The sequence below is a fragment of the Bufo bufo genome, chromosome 2 (assembly GCF_905171765.1).
Source record: "Bufo bufo chromosome 2, aBufBuf1.1, whole genome shotgun sequence".
Classification (NCBI taxonomy): Eukaryota; Metazoa; Chordata; class Amphibia; order Anura; family Bufonidae; genus Bufo; species Bufo bufo.
This window is the reverse complement of record NC_053390.1, coordinates 699,401,466-699,421,352: the sequence shown is the minus strand read 5'-3', so window position 1 is coordinate 699,421,352 and position 19,887 is coordinate 699,401,466. Positions and strand designations below refer to the sequence as shown.

The window sequence follows — 19,887 nt, the reverse complement described above, 5'->3', positions numbered from 1 at the left end:
TTTTAATGCATGTTATGTCAGTCCAATACATGCCTTTTAATTGCTTTGGTTAGCTGTAGATTTACTGTGCGTGACCGCATGACAGAATGGGGAGGGTGGCAGCAGCAGCAGTGGTAGTAACAGTGACAATAGTTGCCCCATAACAGAGTGGGGAGGGGTGGGGCAGCAGCAATGGCAGTAAGGCTAAGTTCACATCACTGTTTATTTTTCTGTTCTTATCTGCCAAAATAACAGACAAATCAAAGACTGTACTTGGAGCATCCATAAAGCCTCTTTCATAGGGTCAGGATTTAATCAGTAATTGTAAGACAAAGCCAGGAGCTGGTCTAAAACAGAAATAAAATGTAATGGAAATATTTAAATCTCTGTGTTTTGAAACCACTCCTGCTTTTCGCTTACAAATACTAACCAAATACTGACTGTGTGAAAGAGGCATTATTCTCAATTTGCATCTGTTTTGGCCATTTACATCCGAAAAACAGTTGTTTTTTTTTAACAAGGGAAAAAAGTCCCGCATGCAGAACTCTAGTGGCCTCTTTCACAGGGTCAGTATTTGGCAAAATAAATGTAATGGAAATATTTGCATCTCTTTTGAGTTTTGGACCCACTGCTGCTTTTAGCTTACAAATGCTGACCAAATACTGACCGTGTGAAAGAGTCCTTACAGATGCTCAAAATACAGGATCTTATTTTTAAGAAGATCAATAAGATAAACGATCATGTCAACACGGACAAACAGGAATAATAGTGGCCTCATAACTAGAGTTGAGCGGACACCTGGATGTTCGGGTTCGGCAGGTTCGGCCGAACTTGAAAAAAAAGTTCAGTTTCGGGACCCGAACTTGACCCGAACTTGACCCCGAACCCGAACCCGAACCCGATTGAAGTCAATGGGGACCCAAACTTTTGGCTACTAAAATGGCTCTAAAATAGTCCTGGAAAGGGCTAAAGGGCTGCAAAAGGCATTAAAATGTGCTTAAGAGCATGACAACTGTTCTGCAAACAAATGTGGATAGGGAAATGACTTAAAATAACATAAAATACAGAAAAAATAAAAATAACAACCTGGATCTAGGAGTAGGAGGCGGTGGATTGGGTGGATGTGGTGGTGTAGGTTGACGTGGCGGTGTAGGTGGAAGCGGCAGTGAAGGAGGAATAGGTAGCCAACACTGATTTGTGTTATTTTTATTTTTTTTAATTGGGGTATCCCCCAAAATATTGGGACATATAACAAAATAAAACAAACAATAAGTGCACTTGAGTACAAGAATGGATGGTTGAGACTGGTATAAATGTCTATTCTGCACAAGGTACGGACAAGTCCTGTGGGATCCATGCCTGGTTCATTTTAATAAACATAAGCTTGTACACATTGGCTGCGGCCTGTGATAATGCTCTATGTCGTGCTAAACACACGTTCACACTATACACTGGCTGCAGGGCAGGTCAGCACCTCCAAGGCTGACAAAGCTTTTCCACATTTTGGCCATGCTAACCCTGCCTTCTCAGGTGCTGGTGGTGCCCCAGCTGCGTTGGCGACCTCTTCCTCCTCCTCTGCCTTCGCCTTGTGCTTCCACTGTGCCCCCGCTGTCAGTTGGGAATGCCGTTATCAGCGTGCTCTTGTAGTCGCGCATATTCCGCGTTCCCTGTCAGCAATTCAGAGCAGGGGTTCATTTACAGCAAAAGGGGGATCATCTCACCCAGCAATACAACAGAGGATTTTGAGAGATTTAGGCCCCAGTCACCCAGGCACAGCAGGGGTTCATTGACGGCAAAAGGGGGTTCATGTCACCCAGCAATAGAACAGAGGATTTTGAGAGATTTAGGCCCTTGTCAGCAATGCAGAGCAGGCGTTTATTCACGGCAAAAGGGGGTTCATGTCACAAGGCACACAGGGCACCCCTCTGTAATACACGTTCAGAGAGTACACTGGCTGCAGGGCAGGCCAGCACCTCCAAGGCATACAGGGGAAGCTCTGGCCATGTGGACAATTTGGAGACCCAGAAGTTGAATGGGGCAGAACCATCAGTCAGTACGTGTAGGCGTGTGCACAGGTACTGTTTCACCATGTTGTTCAAATGCTGCCTCCTGCTAACACGCTCCACATCAGCAGTTGGGGCCGATTGTTGCGGCGAGGTGACAAAGCTTTTCCACATGTCGGCCATGCTAACCCTGCCTTCTGAGGTGCTGGCGCTGACACAGCTGCGTTGGTGACCTCTTCCTCCTCCGCTGCCTTCGCCTTGTGCTTCCACTTGTTCCCCTGCGTCAGTCGGGAATGCTCTCAGGAGCGCGTCTACCAGCGTGCGCCTGTAGTCGCGCATCTTCCGATCACGCTCCAGTGAGGGAATTAAGGACGGCACATTGTCTTTGTAACGGGGATCCAGCAGGATGGCCACCCAGTAGTCAGCACACGTTAAAATGTGGGCAACTCTGCAGTCATTGCGCAGGCACTGCAGCATGTAGTCGCTCATGTGTGCCAGGCTGCCCAGAGGTAAGGACAAGCTGTTCTCTGTGGGAGGCGTATCGTCTGCGTCCTCCGTATCCCCCCAGCCACGCACCAGTGATGGGCCCGTGCTGCGTTGGATACCACCCCGCTGTGAACATGCTTCATCCCCATCCTCCTCCTCATCCTCCTCGTCCCCCAGTAGTGGGCCCTGGCTGGCCAAGTTTGTACCTGGCCGCTGCTGTTGCAAAAATCATCTTTCTGAGCCACTTCTAAAAGACTGGCCTGAAAGTGTTAGAGATGACCCCTCTTCCTCCTCCTCCTCCTGGGCCACCTCCACTTCCATCATCACCCTAAGTGTTTTCTCAAGGAGACATAGAAGTGGTATTGTAACGCTGATAACGGAATCATCGCCACTGGCCATGTTTTTGGAGTACTCGAAACAGCGCAACAGGGCACACAGGTCTCGCATGGAGGCTCAGTCATTGGTGGTGAAGTGGTGCTGTTCCGCAGTGCGACTCACCCGTGCGTGCTGCAGCTAAAACTCCACTAAGGACTGCTGCTGCTCGCACAGTCTCTCCAGCATGTGCAAGGTGGAGTTCCACCTGGTGGGCACGTCGCATATGAGGCGGTGAGCGGGAAGGCCGAAGTTACGCTGTCGAGCAGACAGCCGAGCGGCGGCAGGATGAGAACGCCGGAAGCGCACACAGACAGCCCGCACTTTATGCAGCAGCTCAGACATGTCGGGGTAGTTGTGAATGAATTTCTGCACCACCAAATTCAGCACATGCGCCAGGTAAGGGATGTGCGTCGGTCTGTTGTTTTATACCCCGCCACAACTCCTGCGCGGTGTGGGGCCTGTCCCCCAAACACATCAGTTTCAGAATGGCCTGCTGACGTTTACCCCTGGCTGTGCTGAAGTTGGTGGTGGAGGTCTGTCGCTGACCGGATAAGGAGGTGGTAGAAGAGGAGGAGGAAGCCGAGTAGGAAGAGGAGGCAACAGGATGCAAAGAATGATGCCCTGCGATCCTTGGTGGCGCAAGGACGTGCGCCAAACAGCTCCGCCTGGGTCCCAGCCACCACTTCTTTTACCCAGTGTGCAGTTAGAGAGATATAGCATCCCTGGCCCTGCTTACTAGTCCACGTATCAGTGGTTAGGTGGACCTTGCCACAGATGGCGTTGCGCAGTGCACACTTGATTTTATCCGATACTTGCTTGTGCAGGGAGGGCACGGCTCTCCTGGAGAAGTAGTGGCGGCTGGGAATGACATACTGTGGGACAGCAAGCAACATGAGCTGTTTGAAGCTGTCCGTCTCCACCAGCCTGAATGAAAGCATTTCAAAGGCCAGTAGTTTAGAAATGCTGGCATTCAGGGCCAGGGATCGAGGGTGGCTAGGTGGGAATTTACGCTTTCTCTCAAAGGTTTGTGAGATGGAGAGCTGAACGCTTCCGTGTGACATGGTGGAGATGCTTGGTGACGGAGGTGGTGTTGTTGGTAGTGATGAGCGGCAGGGTTCATATTCGAATTCGCAATATTTTGCGAATATTTTGTAGAATATTTGTCGAAAATTCACAAATTCGAAAATTCAAGATTTTTTTTTTTACTAAAAAAATCGGAAAGGTAATGATTGTGTAATATGCGAATTTTCGGAATTCTAATTTTCGGAATCAAATTTTTTATTGCAAATTTTTCAACTTACAACTATTAGACAAAGAAGATTATATCACTATATTAGCTAAATTGCTCTATTCGATTTTTTTTGAATATGCTCTATATTGCTATAACTTTGTTTTTTCGAATATTCGTAATATTCTAAAACAAGAATATATAGCAATATAGCGAATATTCAAAAAAAACGAATATAGAGCAAAGTTCGCAAACACTACTACTCCTAAAGTCAAGTATATTGCAGCCTTCTTATTGGCCCACAAGCTAGAAGCAGTGAGGGATCATGTGTACTGATAAAAAAAAAAAAAAAAAACTGAAAAAATAAAAATCGGAAAAAATTCGAATATTCGAAATTTCGAATATATATAACTATATTTGAAATTTCCACGAATTTTCAAAGTACCTATATTCGCGATAAAAATTCAAATATTCGTGGAAACTCCTTGAAGCTGCCTTTGGTGTGCTCGGTCCCTGGTGACGGTGGCCAGTAGCAGGCGAACTGTTTTGGCGACGGCTGCTCTGTTTTTGCACCCTGCTCCCTCTTTTGCTACTCTGTTTGCTCGGTCACACCACTGCCTCTTCCTCCGAACTCTGAAAGTCAGTTGCACGACCTTCATTCCATGTGGGGTCTAGGACCTCATCGTCCCCTGCATCGTCTTCCACCCAGTCTTCCTCCCTGACCTCCTGTTCAGTCTGCACACTGCAGAAAGACGCAGCAGTTGGCACCTGTGTTTCGTCATCATCAGAGACGTGCTGAGGTGGTATTCCCATGTCCTCATCATCAGGAAACATAAGTGGTTGTGCGTCAGTGCATTCTATGTCTTCCAACCCTGGGGAAGAGCTAGGTGGATGCCCTTGGGAAACCCTGCCAGCAGAGTCTTCAAACAGCATAAGAGAGTGCTGCATGACTTGAGGCTCAGACAGGTTCCCCGATATGCACGGGGGTGATGTGACAAACTGATGGGCATGGGTTTTAGGCGCCACCTGTGCGCTTTCTGCAGAAGACTGGCTGGGAGATAATGTGAACGTGCTGAATCCACCCAATTGACTAGCGCCAGTACTTGCTCAGGCCTTACCATCCTTAGAACGGCATTAGGCCCGACCAAATATCGCTGTAGATTCTGGCGGCTACTGGGACCTGAGGTAGTAGGTTCAGTAGGACGTGTAGCTGTGGCAGAATGGCCACATCCTCTCCCTGCACCAGAGGCTCCACCAACACCACCACCGTGACCCTTATTAGATGTTTGCCTCATAGTTAGCGTTCACAAAGCAAAGTAAAAATTGGTTAAGTATGTTAAAAATAATTAACCGCCAATATAAACCCTGATGTAGGGTATTGCACTCAATTATTTTTTTAAACTCTATATGACAGCGGTATTTGTGGCCTAAATGTGACTGTATTCGATGTACGTTAAATCCATAATGATCAGTATATGAACACACAGTTTATTTAAACCACAGTAAACGAATGGCAGCATTTGTGGCCAAAATGTGACTGTATTCTATGTACGTTAAATTCAAAATGAGCAGTATATGAACACACGGTTTATTTCAACCGCAGTAAACGAATGGCTGTATTTGTGGCCTAAATGTGACTGTATTCTATGTACGTTAAATCCATAATGATCAGTATATGAACACACAGTTTATTTCAACCGCAGTAAACGAATGGCCGTATTTGTGGCCTAAATGTGACTGTCACCTATGCACGTGTAATCAAAGATGACCAGTATATGAACACACGGTTTATTTCAACCGCAGTAAACGAATGGCCGTATTTGTGGCCTAAATGTGACTGTCACCTATGCACGTGTAATCAAAGATGACCAGTATATGAACACACGGTTTATTTCAACCGCTGTAAATGAATGGCCGTATTTGTGGCCTAAATGTGACTGTATTCTATGTACGTAAAATTCAAAATCAGCAGTATATGAACACACAGTTTATTTCAACCGCAGTAAACGAATGGCCGTATTTGTGGCCTAAATGTGACTGTCACCTATGCACATGTAATCAAAGATGACCAGTATATGAACACACGGTTTATTTAAACCGCAGTAAACGAATGGCCGTATTTGTGGCTTAAATGTGACTGTCACCTATGCACGTCTAATCAAAGATGACCAGTATATGAACACATGGTTTATATCAACCGCAGTAAACGAATGGCCGTATTTGTGGCCTAAATGTGACTGTATTCTATGTACGTTGAAGGAGAAAAAGGGGCAGTAACGTGGTATAAAAAACTAAGGTTTATTAGAATTATTTAAGATCCCTGATGGGGAAGACAAGCCCCTACCAAACAAACAAGACAGACAACATAATGGGGCCCATTAATGAGTCCCCAAAGGATAGGTCACTCGTGCAGAGCTGGCCCACAATAAACACAAAAAATAGATCTTTGGCAAATGCCGTAGATCTTAATTATGCCATACGGCAGGATGCAGGGTAGATCTTACCGGTATGCCAATCAGGACAGTTATAGTCCAAAAGACAGGAGGTGGAGGAGCTTCTTGTGTTCTGAAGAGCGTCCTCTTGTTGGTGACAACTGGGTTCCAAGGGGCTGCAGGGAAAGTCTATCCCTGTTTATGCCCTACTTGGCCCCGCAAGGGGTGGCCACGTCCGGAACCTAACCCTATTACGTCACCCTAGATAGCCCTAAAGGCTAATGAAGTCCAAATAAGCCCAAATACAGCTTATGAATATGGGGCGCGTGTGGCGAATCCCATACAGAGCGGCAGTCCAGGTTAACTTGCCAGGACGCTGACACACAGGCGGCAAGTTAACCTTGACTGCCGCTCTGTATGGGATTCGCCACACGCGCCCCATATTCATAAGCTGTATTTGGGCTTATTTGGACTTCATTAGTCCCATCAGGTCTGCGCAACCCACAGGGTTTTCCTTTGTCATCCCTCCTTCCCATCTAGATCATCAAATCGGGCTGGGAGCGTTGCTTGTTTTGGTACATGTTACACACGCTCCACGAGTATAACTATACCTGGGCTGACCTTGACCACACCGGCCTAGTTAGGCCTGTATAACCCACAGGCCCGTCCCCTCCCTTTGATCTAGACATATGACTACACGGTGATAGGAGTGGAGACAATATCCTCCACTTATGACCCCTGTCCCCTGAAGAGTTAAGGGGTCTCCCTTCTTTATAAAGTGGAGGTATCTTCCATATTTTTGATATATTCCCGAGATAACGAAACGCGTAGGGACTCCGATATATATATCATCCACACCCATTTCTTCCCTCCCACCCTGGTTACCCCCATTACCATCAGGACCAGCTCATTGCTCCTTTAGGGCTATCTAGGGTGACGTAATAGGGTTAGGTTCCGGACGTGGCCACCCCTTGCGGGGACAGGACCTCGTGTTAGGTTGACACCATAGGGATCTACAGGCCAAGTAGGGCATAAACAGGGATAGACTTTCCCTGCAGCCCCTTGGAACCCAGTTGTCACCAACAAGAGGACGCTCTTCAGAACACAAGAAGCTCCTCCACCTCCTGTCTTTTGGACTATAACTGTCCTGATTGGCATACCGGTAAGATCTACCCTGCATCCTGCCGTATGGCATAATTAAGATCTACGGCATTTGCCAAAGATCTATTTTTTGTGTTTATTGTGGGCCAGCTCTGCACGAGTGACCTATCCTTTGGGGACTCATTAATGGGCCCCATTATGTTGTCTGTCTTGTTTGTTTGGTAGGGGCTTGTCTTCCCCATCAGGGATCTTAAATAATTCTAATAAACCTTAGTTTTTTATACCACGTTACTGCCCCTTTTTCTCCTTCATATTCTCTGTCTCAGAGCAGTACTTTACGGAGAGTGCCCCGGCACCTCCTCCCTCCAGGGACCACTTATCTTTTCATTATTCTATGTACGTTAAATTCAAAATGACCAGTATATGAACACACGGTTTATTTCAACCGCAGTAAATATATATTTTTTTAAACGCAGTAACCTAATGCCCGTATTTGTGGCCTAAATGTGACAGTCACTTATGCACGTGTAATCAAAGATGACCAGTATATTAAAAAAAAATTAAGCACAGTCATCAAAAAAGCTGTATTTCTGGACTAGCAGATATGCAGATAGATAGTGCTGGTGCACTATATGAAAAAAAATTAAAATTAAGCACAGTCAGCAAAAAAGCTGTATTTCTGGACTAGCAGACATGCAGATAGATAGTGCTGCAACAGCATGTCTGCATAAAAGGGCTGCCAATTAGGTATTCATAGTGACAAACTGTAAAAAAAAAAAGTGTTTTCAACAGAAGTTGGCTCAGTGCAGGCTTAAAAAAACTGTGCACTGCACCCACAAAACACATTGGATTGAGATCGCTGAGTTATAAGGCAGTTCTTCTTAGTATTTATCCCTGATCTGTCCCTGACAGCAGCAGCATCCTCTCCCTACAATAAGAATAGCAGAGTGACGGGCGTCGCTACGTGACTCAGCCTTATATAGAGGCTGGGTCACATGCTGCAGTTGGCCAATCACAGCCATGCCAATAGTAGGCTTCTAAGGGCACACAGTTAAACGCTTGTTGATTGGCTGATTTGCAGCCTTTCAAAAAGCGGCATAAAAATCGCCGAACACCGAACACGAACCCGAACTTTTACGTAAATGTTCGTGTTCGGGTCCGGGTCCAAAAAAAGCTAAAGTTCGGTACAAACCCGAACTTTACAGTTCGGGTTCGCTCAACTCTACTCATAACAGAGCGGGGATGGGGACCAACAGCATTGGCAGTAACAGGGATAATAGTGGCCTTGTGACAGAGTGGGGAGGGGGAGAAGCAGCAGTGGCATACAGCACAATATAGTGGCAGATCACAGTAGTAGCATAACCCAAAAACAGCAGTGTGATAGCATGGCCCATTGGCATGTATATCCTTTTAGCATGTACATATCAGTAGGCCAAGAACCCCAATTGTAGGAAAGGCAGTAGAGGCAGCGGGCAGGTGGCATCAGGTGGGTGGCAGCATCAGAATGGTGGTAGCAGGACGTGGCCAGAAGTAATGGTCCATTTTGCAGAATATTGGCAGCACACTACAGTATGATCATTAGTGGCAGAATTATCTATTCTGTTGCAACAGGCACCGGCGTCTGGAAATCCTGGTTGATCCACGCCTGATTCATTTTTATGAAGGTTAGTCTCTCAAAATTTTGAGAGAAAAGGTGAGTTCTTAGTGGTAACCCCCCGCCGCACTGAACACCCTCTCAGATGCCACACTTCTGCCTGGGCAGGAAAGCATGCCCATGGCAAACTGAGCCAATTGCAGCCGCACTTGAAGTTTGCATTCCCAGTAGTCCAGGGGATGTTGGATCATGGGTGACAGGGTGCAGTCCAAGTATGCTACCACCTGCTGGTTATGGTTCTGCTGCTAGGTGGTTTCTTCAGTAGGCTGAAGAAAACTGCTCATCATAGATGCCAGACAGAAGTTCCTGCATATGGATCTGGTGCTGATCCTGCCCCCCATCAGTCATGGCAGTGAAGCATGAGCACAGAAAGTTCCCCCTGTCAAACCTTCCTGAGGATGGGCAATGGTGGAGACCAACTAACTACTCAGCATGTCTCTATAGTAGTCTATTTTTGTATCCCTCTCAGAAGGTCTAAACAATGGCCCCATTTTTGACCGGTAGCGAGGGTCTAACAATATGGATAGCCAGTAGTCATCCCTCTGCTGAATCCTTACAATGTGGCTGTCAGTACACAAACATGACAGCATGCATCTAGTCATTTGTGCAAGGGACTTGTAGGGTCTCCCTGCCTCATATGCATCATCTTCATCATCGCCTTTAAAGGGAACCTGTCACCTCTACTATGCTACCCTCACTGAGCGTTTCTAAATGTTCATTGTGTTACCCTAAACATATAAATTACACTTTTAATTTCACTTGCAGACAAATTCAATAAGTATTATGCATTTTTGTACTTCCCGTCTTTAATGCAAATTAACATAAAAGAGTCATATCTTACTTGTGTGACCAGAGAAGAGTCATATTTGCTCCTCATGCTCCTCCGGCTCCTCTAGTTCCTCTCCTTGGGCAGAGAACCCATCTAGTTGTTTATAAAATTCCTGGGCGTTTCTATAATCCTCCTATGCCAGTTCATACTCCTCGACGTTCAGGTGGCCGTGAAATGGAAGTGCCACATCTTCTGTCCCCTCCCCACTATCCCTTCTAGGACGTGAAGGAGTGTAATGATATAATTCTTCCCATAGTACTGCCAACTGACAAATAAATTGTCCTTCTCAAAGGGCCTGAGAAACTGGTACATGTCACTCATGAACTGTCACTGGCTAATGTGGAAGTTACATTGGGAGTAGACCTCTTCGTCTGCAGCATTAAGAAATTATTGACCACTTTCCTCTGCTCGTACAGGTGGATAGTGGACTTCCAATGGGTGGAAATGTCTCATATCAGTTGATGTTGGGTAAAAGCCTTTTTCCTTTGCAGCTCAAGGAGTATGTGTTTTGCATGGTAACAGTAGCTGAAGTACATGTACAGTTTCCTGAACATTTTTAACAATTCATGCAGTTCAGTGGAAGACTTGAGGAGTCGAGTGACACCGAGATTGAAGACGTGTGCCATGCAGGGCGCATGGGTCAGCCCTCCCTGATGCAGCACAGACAAAATGTTCTTCCCGTTATCAGTAACCATGGATCCTATCTCTAGGTGGTAAGGTGACAGTCAGTGTTCGATTTCTTTATTGATGACGCTGACCAATTCCTCCCTGGTGTCGCTCCATTTGCCAAGGCTGACCAGGTATAGAACTGCGTGACAATGCCTAGCTCTGCATAGGTGATATGCACCTATCAGACAATGGGGGCATATACTAGCCATACGCCCCCATGCCGACCATTGTCTGAGATGGGAATACCCCTTGAATGACCAATATTATGTTAATCATTTCATTCATCATGCTGAATTATTTTTTGTTAGCCATAACTGAACTTTAAATTATGTTCTTAAAAAGTTTTCTTCTGCAGCTACTGTACTTTTTCTTTCTTCTCTGGGCCTATCCTACAGTATGATTGTAAATAGTTGTAAATACTTGTAATGGTAGTGGCCGTGTACAGTCAGACAACTAACTGATTAATCATCTGTCGGGCAGTTAAACTGATTAATAATTGACGACTAGTTTCAACTTCTTGACCAGCCTTAAATTTTCATAATAATGATAACATTTTCATTTTACTTGGATTTAGCATTATTTAATGAAATTGAGTATAAGTGAATTATCCGTGCTCAGACAATGACGACACAATCAGAGTAAACCTATTTTCAATTGCTTTTCATTTTCTACGGTAATGTTTTTCTTTTCTTTTTTGTATCTCAAAATGCATCGAAAGTTAAAATTAAATTAAATAAACTACTACACTTTTTCTAAGCATACAGGAATTGTGGATAGGAAATCTAAAGGAATTTAATCACATTTTCCGTGTTTGAGAAAGCAGTATTATTCAAACACATTTACTGTACATACCCTTTCCATCATATTAGGAATGTAATTCCTATAGAAAATTAAAATGTAGCATAGGCTCATACTACATGAGCAGACATTATATATGTATATATGCGTGTATGCATGTATGTAGAAATAATAGAATTCCCTCACAGAAAAGTAATCAGGACTTGTAATCAGCCAAGCAGCTTTATTCAGCTGTTTAACCCTCTATGTATTCATACATGGTATGGGAATGGATAACATAAATTACATCTCATAGGAGAATAATTCCATTTATAGGTCAGCTGTATTCTTCAACTTTATGTTAGACTGCCATTAGACCCCGTTTATGCAACCATATTTTTGGTCCACATCCTATCCGCAAGGACCCATTAATTTATTTAGGTTTGCAAAAAAAATAAAAATAACGACGTTGACAACTGTCCATATCCGTATTTCTGTTCCGCAGTCCCACAAAAATATAGAATATGTCCTTTTCTGGTCTGTTTTGCTGCCAAAGATTGGCATTGTAACAATCGGTCGGCAAAAAAAACAAAAACGATGCAACACGAATGTTACATAGATTACATTGTTTTTTGTTTTTTTTGTAGATCCGAGCTTTACGGACCACAAAATAAATACGGTCATGTGAATGCATCCTTAAAAAGAGAACACTGATATTTATTAACCCCTTAGTGACCAGCCTGTTTTGGGCCTTAGTGACCAAGCATTTTAATTTTTTATTTTTTCATCATCGCATTCAAAGAGAATACAGTATAACTTTTAAATTTTTCCATCATATAGTATTATGAGGTCTTGTTTTTTAATGGCACCATTTTGGGGTACACATAAATGATTAAATTTTACTATGGGCTGTTTCACACGAGCGGATGCCGTGCGTGGCATCCGCTCCGTGAAAGAGTGCCAAGACCCGATGCAGACTGCAGAAGCACAGAGCATTAACATGACTGAAAATGCTCCGTGCCTCTCTGTGATCTCTTTACTACGAAATCACAGTGACAACTGTGATTTCGTAGTAAAGAGGTCACAGAGAGGCACGGAGCATTATCAGTCATGTTAATGCTCCGTGCCTCTGCAGTCTGCATCGGATCTTGGCACTCTTTCACGGAGCGGATGCCACGCACGGCATCCGCTCGTGTGAAACAGCCCTAAGGCTGAGTTCACACGAGTGTGTCTGGATAAGGTCCGGATGCGTTGTGGCAAACCCGTGCGAATAGGTACCCAATTGCAGTCAGTTTTGACTGCGATTGCGTTCAGTTGTTCAGTTTTTATCGCGCGGGTGCAATGCGTTTTGCACGCGCGTGATAAAAAACTGACTGTGGTACCCAGACCCGAACTTCTTCACTGGGTTCGGTGTTGTGTAAATGTTATTATTTTCCCTTATAACATGGTTATAAGGGGAAATAATAGCATTCTTTAATACAGAATGCTTAGTAGGTGGTCAATTGAGGGTTAAAAAAGAAAAAATAATTAACTCACCTTCTCCTCTTGATCGCGTAGCTGCCGGTCTCTTCTTACTTCTTTAATCATGAGCTGCCGGCTAAAGGACCTGTGGTGACGTCAGATCACATGGTCAAATCACATGGTCCATCACCACGGTGATTGACCATGTGATTGGACCATGTGATGTGATGTCACCTACAGATCCTACTGTGAACTCAGCCTAACTGTTTATGGGGAAGGGAAAAGCAGAAATGCCATTTAGTTTTTATGTTAGACATTTTATGTTAGAAATTTACTCTCTGGATTGGTATAATTACAGTGAATATATATATATATATAGATATATATATAGATATATATATATATATTAACCTTTTTTTTACCTTTTACTAGTTTTGCACAATAAAACCCCTTCTTTAAAAAGCACCACATCCCAAGACCCATCTTTTTTTTTTTTTGTTTTCTTTTTACGGAGCTATGTGGGGTTTGATTTTTCTGAGACAAATTTTCATTGATATAATTTTGGGATACATAACACTTTTTGATTGCTTTTTATTTCATTTTTTGATAGTGAATAACTTAAAAAACAGCAATTATTATTATTATTTTTTTTTAAGCTTAGGGTGTCTAGACCTGCACCAGATCTATCAGAGGAGTTCAGGCTGGATGATCAATCTGGTGCAGGGATACATACTTTTTACTGACTCTATACCAACTATTAGGCCTCGTCCACATTTCAGTTTTTTGCTAACGTGTTTTATCCGCATTTTCCACGGACAGCACATGTACCCATTGATTTAAATGTGTCCGTTCACATTTCAGTATTTTTTTACTGATCGTGGGTCAGTAAAAAAATTTACGGAGACATGCACTACTTTGATCAGTGATGCGGATTAAGCACGCCCATTGAAGTCTATGAGTCAGTGAAAATCACAGACACACCACGGATGGCCTCAGTGGTGTATCCGGATGTTAAAAACGGACACCCGGACCAACCACGGATCCTTCACGGACATCTTCACAGATGAAACACGTACACTTTTTTTCACAGACGTGTCACTGACTTGGAAATGTGGACGAAGCATTAGATGGCTTGCTTTAAGATATATTTTTGTACCAGAACTGTGAAGCAAAATGGTGCATCTTAGATCCTGCTCCATTTCTCCACCCCTTTGTGATAAGCTTTGCCCTCTTGTCAAGCATGTCAGAAAAAAGGGTAAAAGCCCTAGATGCACCAAAATGCATCACATTTTAGACCAATTTAGGCGCACAAACATTAATAAATCTTTGCCACAATGTTTTCAGTGTGTTTTTCAGTTCACATCCGGCATATGCATGTAACCTATCCATAGGTCACCCTTTCACCCCATGGAACAGTGTCCTTATGCCCTTCATCTGGCTGCTATATATCAGTATACCCTTGTTTTTACCTGTATATAATGCTATAATGCTTTTTTATGGCGGAGTATTTAAGAAAATACTGATATACTTTATTTTTTTCACATGGGAGTCTATGAGCGACTTAATCACCTATATGTCTATACAGTAGCATATGCCAGAGCCCTCTGTTGGAGATATGCGTAAAAAAATCCTACTACTTCATACAAAAGGTAGTAATAACTCCTCAAGTAACAACAGCTAAAGGTGATTTAGCAAAGTTGATGCAAACATTTATATTTTGGGATATAATTTTAATTAGTATTTATTAAGCTGTGTTGATGAATGCATCATTGTGAGAAAAAAAAATAGAACAAATATGTGGATGTCAGAGAAGCATTATATTTAAGTAATAATTAGTACCAAACTTCAATCACAAGAAAAAAGCAGCAAAGGAATCCTCATGATAAAGCTAATTGTTATTTAAGCAAATCAAGTGAATAATACATATGACCTCTTAGCCGCCACCATTCCACGCTGATAAGAAACGGTCTAATGAACCTTCTTAATTAAAGACTTCATAACACCGTCATTTAAGTGTTAACAATCACCATAGACTCATTATATTATCAGGTACACCACCTAATTGCCTAAAAAAATTACAGCTCCCCATTATCCATCTTTGTGAACACTGACTGCCAGGAAGTACGGTATTTTACAAAGGAAGTATTGATTTCAAGATAATAACAGGTGGCAGGCCGGCATACTTGGCAGCTTTCCTTTAGAAAGTGGATCAAGTGATAAAGCAATGTTATGATTTTTAAAGGCCACAGCTTGGGTTCTCGAATCAATCTGTGTGACATTTGTAAACTTCAAGGTTTACATATAAAAAAATACTCGTTCTTATCTGAACATGGTTATGTCAGAAAACAAAACCCCATACTTAAACAGGCATGCTATTTCTGAAGCGTAAAGAGCAAATTAGGGTGAGGAACCTACTAAAAAATAAATAAAATGGCAGGTTGTGCACTATAGTCCCACTTGCTTGTCTAGGGTACAACTCTTCTCCTAACATACTTATTATGAGACATGGCCCCCCCACTGTAGCAACACACATAATGTGCAGCATCTTAAAGAGACAGATGCACGTTAGCTGGTTGATGCTCAGCGCTACCACACATTGCCTGGGCAGCTATTCTCCTTGTGTCAAAGGTTAAGGGGAAGGGAAAACACCAAATACACACCACAACGAATAGACAACAATCTAGGCCTCAAAAGCTAAGGAAGAGGGATGGTGACCTCCTAGGAATCCCTAGGCCTTTCCCTAACTCCTGCCAGTATGAGCAGATCCTGATGGTGGAAATACTCATACACCGGATACCTAAAGCCCTGCTAAAACTGAAGAGCCCTAGGATAGGTAGCAGGGGATGAGACAGCTGGTTCCTTCCAGAATGAAGGAACCTGCATCTCATTGAGGCCTAGAAGCAACACACACCAGATAATAAGAAACAGTGAAGGCAACAAGTACTTAGCTTAGAGTTGTATGGAGAAGCAGGAGATCCAAGACAAACCAGCACTAGCAACTCCAAGCAGAAACTATCAACCGCATGGTCAGCAGTGTGAGGCGGATCTAAATAGAGCCTCATCACTGATAACGAGCGGCACCTGAGGAGAGGTGAGATCCTGCCAAACAACAACATACATAGAGTAAAACAGAGAGACCTGTCAGATAGCCTCACGTGCAGAAAGTCTATCCGATCTTCTCACCTCTCTCACAGGAGGGACCGTGACACCTTAGTTCTTGCTCATTAGTCATTTTTCTTGTTTTCTATATTGAATTTGACCCAGACTTTTTTTTGGAGACACCATCTGCAAGATGATAATGGTTGGTATTAGAGACTACTCCACAGAGCTGACCCAAAAATGTATTTGCCAAAACATGTACCCTGTGGTGGGTGCATTGAAAGGGCAATGTCCCATGCAATGGGTGCTTCAAGGAAATGTCTTCCTAGATCAGACTTCAACTACTGGCTGGTGGGGAAACGGTAAGCTGAACCCATGGTGATTAGTATTGAGCAAAGCATCCAAAGTGGTATTCGGTCCAAATTTTAGAAAAAAATTGATTCTTAACTAAGCCAAATATCCTCAAGTTTCGGGGTAACAAATCATTTTTCCTAAAATGGCAACTGAAAAAAAATACTCAACTCATCCAATTGCTCGCACAGAGGCAGTCTGTTACGGACGATCCGGGACAAGTGGCAGGAGATCGGTGAGACTGGCAACATATGTTTTGATCTGACAGGTGTTCCTTGTGGATCAATAGGCGTCTGTTGATGTTTCTAGAAATGGCCACACCCCATTGCTAATATGGTCATTTAACCTTCCTTATTTATTGTTGCTTTTCCCACAGTGCTGTGCAGTTTATAGCTTCAGTTTCAGTTGTGGATTGCTGGTGTGTGGATCTCAGTGGAGTTCCTGGTGCTTCCATAGTGTCAGTATGGGATCTGTATCTCCACTGCAGGGTGGCAGATCGCTGTCTACACATTGCAGCACTATGGGTTCCAGTACTGGCTTACCTTGTAGGAGACGCAGGTGCCCGCCAGCATACCGCCGCATCCGTCCTCTTTGCCAGGTGTCATCTGATGCGCTATAGCATGCGCGCGCGCACCTCTCCCTTTCTTATAGGAGTAGGCAGCTGGTTCCTGATTACCATCCCCACCCGGAGGCGGGACTATTTGTATTTAGGCAGCTTCACTCATCATGAAGTGCCCAAGCGTGGTTGTTGTACCTCTTGACTCCCGCTGAAGCATTCCTCTGTGTCTGTTTATTGGATTTCCTGGATTCTGACCTCTGCTTCGTTTGACTACGCATCTGCCTGCTGTCTGTTTATTGGATCACCTGGATTATAGACCTCTGCACTGCCTGACTATGCGTCTGCCCATCTCCTCCTGTAAGTCTGCCTGGATCCAGATCCTGCACTGCCTATGAGACTGCTTATATCTGCATGCTATATTGCTCTGAACTTTGTGTTGCCTGTATCTGTCAAGTGACTTTTGAATATTGTCTGCCAGTAAAGACCATCTGTTCCTTTATTCTGCCTTTGTTGGACTCTGTTCACACTACTGCAGGTAGCTGCATTCAAGGTAACCAGTGCAGACACCAGGGTCCTGTCTCTGAGAGTCAGCAGTCAGCAATATTGGACTAATTCCCAGTCCTCTATCAGCTGACACAGAGGATCCACATCCTCTGGTCCTAACACATAGCTCCTTTGAAGTTAAGTATTTCCTTTCCCTATTGTATTCTGTTTGGGTTCTGTGTGTTGCATTTCCCTATTGTTTGTATTAGGCCTGAAGGAGACTCCTGTTCGGTCTTTTATTTGGAGGAACAGCTAGTCTCATCCCTGCCATTAGTATCAGGGTCCTATAGGGCTAGATAGGACTCTAAGTATTCCTGTGTATGCACACCTACCTCTGGGGTCTGTTCATACTGGTAGTAGTCAGTCAGGATTTTGGCTAGGGTTTTACTAGGAGGTGTCCATTAGTGTTGAGCACGAATATTCGAAAAACAAATTTTTATTGCGAATATCGCCACTTCGAGAATTTGCGAATATTCTATAGTGCTACATTTTCATTTTTGACCCACGCCAGTATTGAGCGTGCAATATTCGCATATTATGCGATCATTACCTTGCCGATTTTCGCGTAAAAAAAAGAATGTAGAATATAACGAATATACGAATTCGCGAATATATGATGAATATTCTACAAAATATTAGCAAAATATCACAAATTCGAATATGACCCCTGCCGCTCATCACTAGTGTCCATCTTCCTTCCCTAGTTCTCGGGCCTGATTCCCTGTTCTCCTCTTTCCTCTTATGCTCGGTGTTGTGTTTCCCTCCCACACCAAAGCGTGACACAGTCCGCTCCTTTCTTGATTGAAAAAAATCTGCTGAAGGTCTGCCCTGAGAGTGATGGTGTTACCACTCGCTCCCAGTGTGATCACTTGGTGACATCATCGTCATCACTTGTTCACACTGGGACTGTGCGGTGACGTCATCACACTCACCGCAGGTTCTTTAACAGGTCTTTTTCAATCAAGAGAGGAGGAAGTAAAATAAATCCAAAGTATTTTATTACAGTTGCCTTTGTTTTTTTAGTCAATAGAGGCAGACCAAATAACTCAATGTACAAAGTGTATAAAAAGAAGGGAAATGAACTATATAAGGATATATGTAAAGATGTTAATAGTTCTATTAGAAAGAGGAAATTAAAGTATGCAGTTTGTGGGTTAGGCATATGGTATACAAGGCCAGAATGTCATTTCACTTGAATTAGTAGAGTGTGTATTGTTACATCAGCAGCCTCAGCTTTGCTCTCTACAAACCCTCTTGCTCCAGAGAACCAGACCCACCAGTTTTACTCTACTTCCTTGCAGTAGGCCTGGCCACCTGAGTCATCTGTCTCTTTTACCCTGGCAGGAAGCAGCCAGCTTCTTGCCAGTAAGGCCTCCACTCCCCGTCTATAAGCTGTGCTCCCCTAGCTCTTAATGTGCCAGTGTGCATGCACCCTAATTCAAACCAGCCTATAGTTGGCCACCTTTGGGTACTTAAGGCATCTTTCTCTATAGAAAGGTGCCTGAGCAATAGGTTGTTTAGCTTGCTAGTTCCGTGCAAAGGTGTGCTGTGTTTATTTGTCTGCCCGTGTACTAACTTCTGTATGTTTTCTGGATTATGACCCTCCCTTGCCGGTCCTGACCTCTGTCTGATGTCTGTATTGACTGATTGCTGCCTGCCCAGACCTCGGACTGTTAATCGCATTGCTAATACTCCCCCTGCCCTGACCTTGGCCTGTCTCTGACTATTGTTTGCCTATCCCAGTGGGTCAGCTGTCAATCACACAGAGATTGTTCCCAGAGGTAGCAGTCTGCCAAGATAATCCCCTTAGGGTTAGCCTAAAGTGGAATCTGTATAGTTGACACAGTGGTTCCATAGCCAATTCCGTAACAACATCATATATAAAATATTATCTTATGCTTATTATATATTTTTTCTTCTGTGACACATTTTGCTTGATTCTATATGTATTAGGCTGATGTCATGAATGTCATCTATTATACTCTAAACTATATGTAAATACACCATAGCTGATAAAAAATTAGCTACTGAAGGCTCTTAATATAACAAAAATGCACAGTGTCATAGACAATTCGAAAAAAAGAAAAATGTTCATTAAGCACAACTGTCCAGTGATCTACTGTACCTGAACTATAACAAAATATGATCTTTGGTCTCTGTACTATCTTAACTGCATTTTTGTTTCTCCCTCCCTTGGTTAAAAATTATGTTTCATTTTCTCAGCAGGTATATAACAATACTCATATAACTATGTTCCAGAACACAAGAAAACCCTCCGTCATTCTCGCAGGGGCCTATTTATCATGCAAGCTGAAAGAGAACAAAATCTCAGTAGTCCAAC

The 19,887-nt window shown here is 43.5% G+C and overlaps 1 protein-coding gene across 6 annotated transcripts in view; it reads right to left on the bottom strand.

The window, feature by feature from the left end:
• The window catches only part of TENM3 (teneurin transmembrane protein 3), a 1,407,247-nt gene that overhangs the window by 1,176,824 nt on the left and 210,536 nt on the right, over positions 1-19,887 (bottom strand). The gene's annotated exons all lie outside the window — the stretch shown is intronic.